Below are 9508 nucleotides of genomic sequence, written 5' to 3'. Positions count from 1 at the left end.
AGGGAAAGAAATAATGAAGATAACAGCAGATGATAATGAAATAGAAGACAGAAATTAAACGTAATAGTATCAATAAAGCTAAGAGTTGTTTCTTAAAGAAGTCCAATGAAAATAGATAAAACTGGGCTTCCCTGGTGGCACAGTGGTTGAGAGTCTGCCTGCTGATGCAGGGGACATGGGTTTGTGCCCCGGTCCAGGAAGATACCACATGCCGCGGAGCGGCTGGGCCCGTGAGCCATGGCCGCTGAGCCTGCGCGTCCAGAGTCTGCGTTCCACAACGGGAGAGGCCACAACAGTGAGAGGCACACGTACAGCAAAAAAAAAAAAGAAAGAAAAAAAAAAAAAAAGTGTCAAGATTTGACCAAGGCAGAAGAGAAACCACAAATAAACAATGTTAGAAATGGGGAAAAGGACACAATTACAGAAAATCAGAGACTTATAAAATAGACTATTGAAGAAATAGAAAATTTAAGAAAATGGACATTTTCAAGAAAGATATAACTTATTAAAATTGGCTACAGTAGGAATAAAAAAATGTAAGTAGGGCTGCTACCTATATTAAAGAAATTGAATCAATAATTTAAAATCTACCACTGATTGTGGTTTGATTTCTCATATAGCTTGACTTCTGAAAAAGAATAAACGCTGGATCACACTTGCATTAATGTTTACATTCAGTGATAGTTCAGTTTTTCATTGTAAGTGAATAAATGGTATCTAAATTGAAAAAAAAAAAAGTGCTAAGAACCATGCTAAAACCTAAGCATGGCAATTCATATTGAGCCCCACAGGTGGTCATGGTTACCTTAGAGTTTTTAAGTATTACATCCTTTGTTGAGGGGATATCCTTAGAAAAGGAAAAAAAAAAGGAAATTCTTTCAAAATTTGTCCTTATAGGGATATGCAAGTAAAAACCTAAAGGAAATCAAGGTGAACAGATATCTCAAGAAAATAGAAATTAATAAATATCAAGACATAAACCTGATTAATTTATGTTTAAGTGTGCTTCTTAATAAAACCTGAAAATGTGTGAATCTTTAAATAGAATGATGCTTAGAAGGAAAAACTTAATCTCCCATGAAACTTCTTTATCAAAATCTCAATTATAGTGGAAGATTCAAGCTAATAGACATAAAATGAGAGTGATTCTTAAACTTGATTAGTGATACACTTTAATGCCATATGTGAATTAGAAATAACTAGAAAATTTATTAATAATTTTATTATGAACTAAGTTGAACCATATGAAATTGCTGATATTTTTCCATTTTAACATACAAAAAAATGGCAATTCTATACGATCACATGTGTTTATTAAAGGAGAAAAAAGGTGACCAGACTATGCTGAACTATTTTTTAGTTGTTAAAATTTATTTGTTACCAATTATCTTTTATTCTGTTTCAGTATTCCCTGCAAGACAAGCAAGAATGGGTGCAAATGGTTTATGGAAACATTGTGGGAGAAATACTTAAAATTCAGAGAATTCTATTTATTAAAATTTATTTTATTTGAAAATTTAGACAGGATCACCACTGTTCAAGTCTTGCAGTGCAAGACCTGAATTCATGTAGTTTGGCATCCAAAACTAGAGAACATATAATCAAGTAATGTGAACTTATACAAATATATTACTTGGAAATCAAAGAAATGTGAATAATTAGGCCTGGTTTTATGGAAGCAGATGAAATTGGTATTGAAGGTTACCTAAGATTTGGCAGATAGGTGAAAACCATTAGCAAAGACAGACACAGAGGAATTAATATGGCCCGTTTAAGATCAGAGGTCATCTGACTAAGGCAATTTGTTGGAAAGTGTTGGCAGAAAAGAGTGACTCTGTAAGGTGGGGGCTAGGTGATATTTTTTCAATGCCTGATTGTCTATCTTTAAGATTTCTGGGAAGGTAATTACATTAAGGAAGTACTGTTTGAGGGAGATTAATCTGGTAATGGTGAGCAGGATAGCTTTAAGCAGAGAGAGACAGGAGTCAGTGAGATTAGTTAGGAGGGTCCTGCCGTAATCTACATGAGAAAATAAAAAATCCTGGACTAGAGTGATATATGGTAGTGGAAATAAAGAGAACAAAATGAAGTCAACTGTTCAAAGAGAGACTTGACAGTGTTTGGTGGCTAAAGGGGTACCAATCACCATTACAGGCTCCTCCTGTTTCTGCTACTTTCACTAGTAAGTGAGGTCCACTGTAAAGATTTTTTGTTTTTTGTGCAGTGCCACATGCATATTTGGTCCTCAGTAAATGATTAAGTTCTCATCTTTATTAGAGGCTTAAATATTTCTATGTTTTCAATACTTTCAATGCTTTCTATTAATGTCTGTTTTGGAATAAAACCCAAATTAGTCTTAAAAGACCTTGGCATAATCAAGGATCAGATCTTTTGAAAAAAGATTTTAGAGATGAACAGTGATATTATGGTATGAATAAATCAGATTTACCCAGAATTATATTTGAAACCTACTAATAAAGTCAGTTATAGAAAAAGTTTAGTCTTAGAGCATCTCTGTAAATTAGAAGATCTGTTGTCTTCCAGAGTTGAAGACAAAATATTATTCACCAAAATGAAACTATGAGATTAAGAAAATCTTATAAATAACTAGATTGAAATGTTCAAAACAGTAACTTTATGCTGACCAATGCTTTTAATCTATTTTTGTCTCATAGAATTGGCCTAAGTAGTTATCTTTCCACTTAGGTGTACTGAAGATTGCTTTATGAGGATAGAAGGGCAGGTTTTCTTTTTTTTTTAAGACTGTTCTTTTAAAGCAGTTTTAGGTTCACAGCAAAATTAAGAGAAAGTTACAGAGATTTTCCTGTGTACCCTTGTCCCCACAAATGCATAGTCTCACCGCATTATCAGTACCCCCACCAGAGTAATACATTTGTTACAGTCGATGAACCTACACTAACACATCATAATCACCCGAAGTACATAGTACAGTAGGACTCATTCTTAATGTTGTATATTTTGTGGGTTTGGACAAATGTGTAATGATATATACCCACCCTTACAGTATCATACATAATATTTTCACTGCCCTAAAAACCTTTGTGCTCTGCTTATTCATCCATCCCCCTAAGGGTGGGTTATTTTTTGGAGGGTTTTTTGTCACTTTTTAATTCAAGGAATCAGTGGTAGATATTCTTTATAGCTTAATTCCTATTTTGTTCAAATTTTTTCACCATTACATTAAGCAAGTAACTTTTCCTTTACCACATTGCCTCACCCCTCTTCGTTTCTTGATTATAATGTTCTTATTAGCATTAGCATTCCAGGATTGAGAGTTTTCTTTGATGGGGGTTTGTTTGCAGTAAATTATCCCCCAAAGAGTATGATTTAATTCTCTAAAATATGAAGAATCATGTGCACTTGTTAAAGTTCTTTGAGTTATTTTTAGGAAGAAGTAAGAAAATTGAAGTCTCCATGATTGTTTACCTTATTTTTCTTCATTACAATCCATTATACAAAACACAAGGAGAACAGGATAGCATGCGTGGTGATTAAAAGTATAGCTTCTAGGTCTTCCCTGGTGGCGCAGTGGTTGAGAGTCTACCTGCCGATGCAGGGGACGCGGGTTCGTGCCCCAGTCCGGGAAGATCCCACATGCCGCGGAGCGGCTGGGCCCGTGAGCCATGGCCACTGAGCCTGCGCGCCTGGAGCCTGTGCTCCGCAACGGGAGAGGCCACAACAGTGAGAGGCCCACGTACCGCAAAAAAAAAATAAAAATAGACGTTTCCAGGGCCCAGCTTCCAAAATTCAGATTCACTGTGTCTTGAGTGGGTCTGGGCATCCCTGTGCCCCACACGGGGAAAGGCCACAACAGTGAGAGGCCCGCGTACCGCAAAAAAAAAAAAAAGTATAGCCTCTAGATTCAGATTGCATGGGTTCTAATTCTGATTCTGCCCTTTACCAGCCCTGCAAACATGGGCAGAGTAATAGAACATCTTGCTTCCTCATCTGTAAAATGGGGGCAATAATTCCAATTCCAGAGAATTGTGAGGATTGAAGAGAAAATTAATATAAAACACTTAGCATGTAATAAGGAATAAAAATGTTAGTTTGGTGTGGCAGTTATCCTTGTTATACTTTTATTATTACTACTAAGATCCCTGGTTGTTATCACTAAGAAACATAGATACGCTTTGTATTTGAAAATTAAGATAACCATATAAATATCTCTAAACTGTGTCTTTCCAGTTGACAGTGAAAAGTGTTCTCTATCATCTCATCCAGTATAATCATGTGAAACCCTAAGCTGAAGAAATGGAATACTTGCTTGACCAGAGAGAAATCTGTTCTCCTACTATATTAACAAGAAGAATTTTTAAAGAATAATAATAGGGAATAAATTTGTTGAAGTAAAGAAAAGGTGGGGGAGACTAGATGCCTTTACTTTCTGAGAATTCACCACATTTCTGTACTTAGCACCGATTTGTACATATTGAAATGTGTCTAGGGCATGCAAACTTGAAAGGACTGCTTGTTTGAGTGAAGTACTGCAGTCTAAGTGATACAAATTGGATGAATTAAAGTGGCTCTGGGGATTTGTACTTCAGAGGAGCTGAATGGTAGTGACTGTCAGTGCCTCAGCTTTACAGCAGTAAAAGTGAGATACAGCAGAAAATGTCCTACTGAAAATCAGGTGGTGAAGTCTATAAGACACCCAGGTGCTATGTTGTTAGCAACTATATAAATGCAGGATGTAATTTTCTCCTCTTTGCTCTTGTCACTTTTCCTTTATAAAATTCTTCTCTACCTTCATCTTTAAGCTCTCATTACCTTTAAGGGATCCTCCAACAAAAAGTATGAAACGTCATGAAGACTTTTTTTTCTTTCATGTTTGCCATTTGTTATTAAAGGCCCTCTTGCTAAAGAGGTACAAACTCATTTCCTAATACTATTCCTTCCTTCCTATTCTGTTCCTTAAGTGTCTTCTGTGCCTTCTGTGGAAGAAGCATTCCCCTAATTTAGAATTCACAGCATGGAGAAATAAGTTATTTGCTTATTAACTCATTCATTAATAACTTGAGCCATGGACTTATCACATCCTATTTTGTCATCATTTTTGCAATATAAGGGAAAATAGATGATAGCGAAGTGGATTCATTCACAGCAACACTATACACATTGAAATTCCAGTGACTTGAATGGGTGAACAAACATTTTGGTGTGTATTTAATTTTCTATCATGCTTTGTTGAAATGTTTTTGATTTTTGAAAAGGTTTTTGAAGTGAACTAAAGAATTTCCTTTTGATAACAATAGAGAACTTGTTTCCTAAATATAATGTCAAAAATATTAATGGGGCCTGTGAATAATTATAATTGACAGAGCATTCACATTCATTCACGTTTTATAATTCTATACACAAAATTACTAGGAATTGGCTTGGATTGCTATTAATGTGAAGTATTTAGACATACTGTATATGCCATCTGACTGCATCTGTGAATATGAAATGTTTTTCTGGTCTGTCATAACTAGAGAATTTTGCTGTAAGAAGGATATTTTGGTTCCTTACATCATTGTCTACCAAATTGAAACTTTATAAATATCTTTCTTCAGTCTGTTTATCGTTTGTTTTGAATTTTCTGAAATTACTTTCGCATTGGTAAGGTTATTCTCTTCTTTAGATTTTGCCTCCACCTTCATCTAAGAGAGTAATAAATTGCTACTACCTCAGGGGCTACCACAAGAACTAAGTAAGAGAGATACTAGACCCAGTAGTTAGCACATAACAAGCATTTAACATTAACTCAGATTATCATAAAAATAGAAAAATATTTCTGCCTTAGATAAATTATTCACAAAAGAGGTACTTAAATAATTTTGAAGTACATCTTTTTCTCCTAAAACAACGTATTTTTGAATCATCTCCTCTACTTCAAAAAAAAAAAAACCATTGGAACTTACTCTAAGTAATAGACATTATCAGAATTCATGACAGTTTTAGGTATGTTGTTTATATTAACTGTATGCATGTATGACATGACAGTATATGAAATTTGGTTAAATGTGACTGAACAAAAAGTAAATATAGTTGATATTTATAGATATTTTATCATAATGACATTACATAATAGATACTTTTCTCATTTTTTTGTAGAGGCTTTTAGAACCTAACCCTCAGTTAATATAAGCATTTTCCTTACTCTCTTTCCAAACATAATAATATTCTAGAATCATTTCAATTACATTCATTATTTGAAATCCTAAAAAGACAAAAATTAAGAAAGTGCCAATAAGTGTCTCTCCATAGTATTTCTTTGTGACTTGTACCTTTGGATGAAGTGCATTTCACCAGGTGGTTTTTCTTTCAGAGTAAAAAGCCAAGTCCTATGTGTAGACCTACAAAGCCTACATGATCTGAGCACGCCTGCCCTAACTCCTCTTAGGCCTTCTGCTATTATTTGTCCCCACTTACTGACAGCAGCCCCACTGGCCTCCCAGCTGCACTTTACCCTAGAAGCTCTGTATTGTTCTCCCTCTGTCTGCAGTCTCCCTCCCTGATAAATCTACAGGCCTGACCTCTTCACTTCCTTAAGTATTGGCTCTCACTCACCTTCTCAATGCATCTGTCTACCTATTCACTATAGTTACTGTAGTGAAATTATTGTTCCTACTCATCTCCCTTTCTCTGTCCTATTCTTTTTCCCTCCCTGAAACACCATTTGTTACATTGACTTCATTATAAGTAAACTAAAGGCCATGAACACACTATTAGGTCTGAAAGGCAGAATTGAGTTGTTTGTCAGATAGGCACATCTTCCACCAAAAGTGCCTTTGCCCTTATAATTATCTAGTTGTCAATTACTTTGCCACACTTTTAAAAGAAAGCACACTGACATAGAAGAAAATGTGTATTTTGAGGAAATGACATTGTAATAATGTATTTTGGATTTAGAGAGACCCATTCTTCCAAAAAGCTAATTTTGGGTCAAAACATATAAACTGATTCATCTTGTCTTCATCTCTGGCTGGTCTGAATAACCCAGTTTATTAATGCAGACCAGAGCAGGAAAGGTTGAAATGGCTTACACGTAATCACACAGATAGTTGGTAGAGCTGCTAAGAAAAGCACCCAGATGTTCTCTTTGTTCAATACATCATCCTATGTGGAGCTGTATTGGAGGTTATCTCTCATTATTATAAGTTGTCACCTCATCTCAGTTCATACCCAATGGCAAAGGAAATTAAGAGATAAATTTAAAACTTAACTGGGCTTTTTATAACTTTTTTTGCCTTTCACTTTGAAGATGAAAAATATTATTTTTAGAGGGTGAGAAAGTGAACAAATTAGTTTTAGACCTTTATCTACCGAAACAATATCATATGCCTCTTGTCTTAGAGAGAGAGCATATTTTAAAATGACTGTAATTTAATATTGTGACTATGAAAGGAATATTAATTTTTACAAGTGAAAATAATGCACTAGTATGTAGCATGGGGCAGGTAGGATAGAGAGCTGTCTAATTTTGGTCTTCTGGGACTGGTATAGATTTTCCATCCAAATCAGCAGAAATGTAGCTTTAAGAGCATAGTAGCAGCTTTCCTTTTTGCTTGAAGCTTTAAAGTCAAATGTAGCTGGACGAGTTTAACATGCAGGCCAGCCTGTGACTAGTCCAGCAAGTTGTTAATTCTGCTCTTCCTGATGCTGCTCCCCTGTTTCTAAGTGGTCATTAGTTCTTTGGGTATATGTTCTTCTCTCAGCTTTCAAATAGTTATGAATCTTCTGAAAACTAAGCAACCCTAATATTCAAAGACATCAGCAGATAAGTTGCACTGATGTGAGGGCTGGGAAAGTCAAGAAGTGTAGACTTCCTCCTCTTATCATTAGTTGATTTAGCTTATTTTGTTTCCTTGCTTTTCCCTCTTTAATGGCAATTGTTCAAACTTCAAAAATAATTTCTTCTTTTTGAACCCAGTGACACTCTTTATTTATTTATTTATTTATTTTTTGCGGTACACGGGCCTCTCACTATTGTGGCCTCTCCCGTTGCGGAGTACAGGCTCCAGACGCCCAGGCTCAGCGGCCATGGCTCACGGGCCGAGCCGCTCCGCGGCACGTGGGATCTTCCCGGACAGGGGCACAAACCCATGTCCCCTGCATCGGCAGGCAGACTCTCAACCACTGCGCCACCAGGGAAGCCCCCAGTGGCATTCTTTAAGCTACATCAGAGTTGTGATTTTTTTTTTCATGATTCAGAAAGAGAATCTAAAGATAAGTATAACAAAGAACATATTGTTAGGGTTTGAAATGTGGTTGCTCATTATAGCCAAAATAATTTCAAATAGCTAAAAGCACTGAAATATATTTACGTAATGAGTTCATATGCCTGAAAACTAAAATTAGATGTTTGGAGGACAGTAAGGAGATAAGTTTCTTTTCATTCCTTAGCCAGAACATTGCAAATTAAGGAAAACTGTCTACTAGATCATTTTATCCTTGCTAATGGAACTTATTTTTCTCCCAATATGGTTTCTCCATCAATTATTCAGAGATTAAAATATATTATATTGTAATATTCAATCTCATGTATCTTCTAATGATCAGTAATTATCAGACGAAAGATGAGATCTCCTTCTACCTTCACCAGCCCCTATCCCCACCTGCCTGCCCCCCATATAGAATTGCCTGATTTAGATAATCACCCTTTAAAGTCATCTTCCTGGAGTCTGAAGGTCTTGTTGTTCAGTGTGCTCTGACAAACTGATTTGTTTAAATTCAGTGCTTTGTGCCATTCCTATGAATTTTAATTATAGTACCATTTTTTAGAAATGTGCAGTAGAATTCATGTGTGCCTAATTCTGAAAATGGCTTTGTACATTAAGGCTCATTTAACCACAGATGGTTAGAGAGAAGTTGAGAGGCAGTTATTGGTCATAATTTTAAAACACAGTAATAGCATGGAACTTTCTTGTACTGCAGGCATTTAAGATGCTGTGTTGTCAACCTCTCAGTCATTAGGCATGTTGCTATTTGGCTTATGTCTTACTGGTCAGGATGTCACAGTGAAGAAATGTTTAGTCATGGAAAAATCAGTGTCCAGCATGCAAAGATAGTAATAGGGTAAGCACTCCCAACTGGATTTTCATAGGAGGGATTGATTTGTGTGTATTACTGGGTCTGTGTAAAATGGTGTCCTTTTGGCACTAGATGAATATAAATTTCAGGAAATGTTTTTTCTTCTGCAGATTAGTGTAATACAGTGAAATTTGCTGTAACTGAGGGGAGGCAGTGGTTGGGCATCTGCTAATAGCCTGAAAGTAACTAATGAGGATGTGCAGTCGGAACAATTGATTGAATAGCTGCAGTCCTGTGTGTTGCTTTCTCGCTTGCTCTCTCTGCAAGCTGTAGAGAGGGAGGGGGAAGAGCAAGACACAGGGAGGGAGCGAGAAAAAACGCTTTCTCTTAAGTGGAAGTAGCACGGATCCCAGGGGCCAGGAGGCCAGAAATGGAAGTTTAAACTGCATCTATCTTTTAAAGGGAGAACAGC

General features: G+C 36.1%; 1 protein-coding gene across 1 annotated transcript in view; it reads left to right on the top strand.

Moving 5' to 3' along the window:
* RASAL2 (RAS protein activator like 2) overlaps nucleotides 1-9508 on the top strand; it is a 396824-nt gene that overhangs the window by 298306 nt on the left and 89010 nt on the right. The window lies entirely within an intron of this gene.

This window comes from Lipotes vexillifer, unplaced genomic scaffold (genome assembly GCF_000442215.2).
Source record: "Lipotes vexillifer unplaced genomic scaffold, Lipotes_vexillifer_v1.1 scaffold76, whole genome shotgun sequence".
Taxonomy (NCBI): Eukaryota; Metazoa; Chordata; class Mammalia; order Artiodactyla; family Lipotidae; genus Lipotes; species Lipotes vexillifer.
This window is presented reverse-complemented; position numbering and strand designations above follow the sequence as displayed.